The 3,354-nt window shown below is 58.8% G+C and overlaps 1 protein-coding gene across 1 annotated transcript in view; it reads left to right on the top strand.

Moving 5' to 3' along the window:
* The window catches only part of RAP1GAP2 (RAP1 GTPase activating protein 2), a 158,398-nt gene that overhangs the window by 114,782 nt on the left and 40,262 nt on the right, over positions 1–3,354 (top strand). The gene's annotated exons all lie outside the window — the stretch shown is intronic.

Here is a 3,354-nt window from a genome sequence, read left to right as displayed (position 1 = left end):
TGCGGGCTGTTAGCCCTGATACCCTTCAGGAGGGAAGGAGGCGTGCTTGAGAGTGTGTGTGTGTGTGTGTGTGTGTGTGTGTGTGTGTGTGTGTGTGTGGTGGGTTGCAAGGTGCTTTGGGGGAACTCTATTTCAGGAGCCCTTTAATGGGTGCAGGTCAGCAGGGGAAGTGCAAAGACCACTGGGTGACAGTGGTTACCCCTTACCAGCTGCTTGCTCATGCCAGGCACCGTGCTGGGTCCTTAGACGCACAGTCTTGAATCCTGACAAGCCCCTAGTGAGACAGGACCTCTCGCTGGCGGAGGAAATGGAAGCTGAGAGCTGAACCCACTTAAGGCCTGAGGCCGCAGAGCCAGGGAGCTGTGGAGCTGAGGTTCCTGTCTGGGTCTGCCTGCGGTCTTGCTTACTGAGCCATCGGAGCAGGCGAGAAATTGGCTCCACGGACTCGGGTGTGCACGGAGCATCACACTGGATTTTTCAGAAATGAGTGTAGTCCTCATCCTACCAGCTTGGAAGGAAAGTCCAGCTCAGCCATCACCAGGGCTACCCCCTTTCCCTCCCTGCAAATCCCTGCCTCCCACTCCGGAAGTCCTCAAAGGTGTCAGGAATCTCAGGTGAAGCCCTCCGCTGGGGAGGGCCTCTTTGTAGCCCCCTCCCCATTTCCTGTCACGACTTGTCTGTTGCTCAGACAGTGCTCCGTGCGCCACCGCGGCTCCCAGGGCACCCTTGGGTGTGGGGACTCTGTCAGGTTTTAAGCTTTCTGAGGTTCCCAGGGCATCCTCATGACTCACACCAAGCTCCTTCCTCCTTCCAGCCATGCAGGTCCCTTCCCCAGTCACCTGCATCTGCCTGTCTCCCTCCAAGCCCTCGCTGGAGGCCCTTGCTGCATTTAGAAAACGGGAAGGTGGGGTTGTGTTCGGGCAACTTCTGCTTTCAGCCCAGTGACCCAGATGTCCCCAAGAGGGGGGAACAACAAAGGCCTGGCCGCCTGGTTGGAATGGGGTCAGGAGAGGCGCACAATGAGGATGGAAGGTGAAAGCATGTCACAAGGAAGGACCCTGTCCTCCACGTGGCCCACAGGGCTCTGCTGTGGGACTGTCCCGCTGGAGGGTTGCACAGATTTGAGAATGTGTCTGAAGCCACTTACACAGTCGGCACAGACCACTCTAATGCAGGCTGGAAGATGACGGGGAGTAGGGGTGGGAAGGGGAGAGCTGGGGCTGCCCTCTGGCCTCTGTCCCAGGTGCCCACAGTCTGCAGCCTCCCCGTAGCCTTCCCACACCCCCACCCCTGATTCTGGCTCTGTGACTAAATTCTTGACCTGGGCCACCGGTGCCTGGTGGGTGGTGGTAGGGAACTGGGTTCAGCTGCTAGAGCCCAGCCAGAAATCACGTCAGCCGAACACGCACCATTTCCTGACTCCAGGCACTGCAATTCGGGCTGGGCAGACAGCCTCGAGCTTGGGAGGAGAAAGCCCGTATTGACCAGCTCTCTCCTGCTCTGTTTCCCCTCTGGACTCTGGCAGGGCCTTTCCTTGGCTCAGTGCCCAGCTGCCTGCTCACCCGCCCTGGCAGACTCTCTGCATCTGCCCCACTTCACAGGCTGGGGAGGCTGGCAGCACGCCAGGGCCGGGCTCACGTCAGTGGCTGCACGGGGAAGGGAGGGCAGTCTCCCGAGAGCCCCACAGCCTCGTGGGCTGAGGACAGGTGAAATCAGGGCACCTCCGTGCAGAGGGAAGGTGGGGTGTGGGGCCCGTCCCACGCCTGGGAGACCCCCATGCAGAGAACCTGGATGCCGTCACTCGAAAGCTCAGGCTCGCTCAGGCTGCCAGAGGTGCGCGCCCCACCCTCAGTTCCTAGCCTGGGCCCCGGACTGGCTGACCCTGTGTGTGGGGCCAGGGCTCCCAAACACGGGTCCCCTGGCTGCACGAGAGCTTCCAGGGGGCCCTGCCTTTCCGATTCGGCCAGAACCCGTGCACCTAGTATTTATTTTTAAACACCTGAAGCAATTTTGAAGCAATTCTGATTTATGGCCGAGCTGAGGAGTCAGGCTTGGGAAGAGAACCCCAGAGACGGGTGGGGAGAAGGCTGGGTGCCCTGTTCCTCTGTGGCTAATCACCTGTGGGACTTGAGGGCTTCTCTGTGTGTCTCTGAGCATCTGTTTCCTCATCAGGGAAAAGCAGTTCTCCCTGTGCCTTCTCAGTAGGATTAGCATCACTGTCGAATGAGGCCATGAGATACCATCTCCCGGGCACTTGTGTGGCATTAGAAATAGGGTCCTAGCCCTGTCCAGTCATCTTGCCAAACCTGCTTCTGGCCTCCAGGAACGCAGATGAGAGGCTGCGGCTGGCCCCACACCGTCTGGCCCCACTTCTAGGAACAGGCTCGGGGCCTGCACTGGCGGTGCCCACAGGAGTATTTTGTTTGTGTTCTGGGAAGGGGAGGAGGGAGAAAGGGAGTAGCTTTGCTGTGAGGAGTGTGGCTCCCATAGGGGCAGTGCCCGTCTCTTCCCTCCAGGTCCATACCATGACTCTGTTTCACTCAGGTCTCTGTCACTGCGCGGGAAGATGTGCCCACCTTTGGTCCACCTCTGCCCAGCCCCCCCGTTTTCCAGAAGGTAGGACACTCTTCCTTCTGCTCCTCTTGCATCCACAATGCCAGGTCTCAGTGCTTGAGTAGCAATGGTTGGGATGGAGCCGAACTCAGGCTCGGAACATTAGGGAGATCCTTTTGCAGGTTTGGGGGGAACCTCCTTTCTTGGGGTCTCTCCCCACCTCTTTTATGCTGCCAGTCTGGCCCAGCATAGGACCACTTGTCGGGGCATTTGACACTGGGGTTGCCTTTCTGCTGAAAGAAGGGTTTTCATGTCAGGCCCTGGTCAAGGAGCCTCGGGTGAGAATGAGCTCCAGTCGTGGAAGTGCCGCTGTGGCTTCCCAGGACCAGGGAAGCAGGTTTCCGTGTTGGGATATTCGCAGGTGGGCTTGGCCTGGGCTAGAAATGATCCACTGTCAGAAGGGACCTTTCAGGGGTTCTCCCCACGCCCCCAGCTCTGCTGCCTGTCTCCGTGGCTGAAGATCTTCCGGCAACAGCCGAGAATGACAGACCTGAGGGCCGTCTTGTCTGTTCCAGGGCCCGGAGTTCAGGGAGTTTCTGCTCACCAAGCTCACCAATGCCGAGAACGCCTGCTGCAAGTCGGACAAGTTTGCAAAGCTGGAGGTGAGAGTCTGGGTTCTGAAGGTCTCTCTCCCGCCCACCGGGCCGCCCGTTAGCCGGCCTCATCCAGGCCTCCTCCATCTTTTTTTTTTTTTTTAGACAAACATCTCAACCTCAGGTGCCTTCTGTGTGCCCCAAATCT

This window comes from Colobus angolensis, unplaced genomic scaffold (genome assembly GCF_000951035.1).
Source record: "Colobus angolensis palliatus isolate OR3802 unplaced genomic scaffold, Cang.pa_1.0 Scaffold267, whole genome shotgun sequence".
Lineage (NCBI taxonomy): Eukaryota > Metazoa > Chordata > Mammalia > Primates > Cercopithecidae > Colobus > Colobus angolensis.
This window is presented reverse-complemented; position numbering and strand designations above follow the sequence as displayed.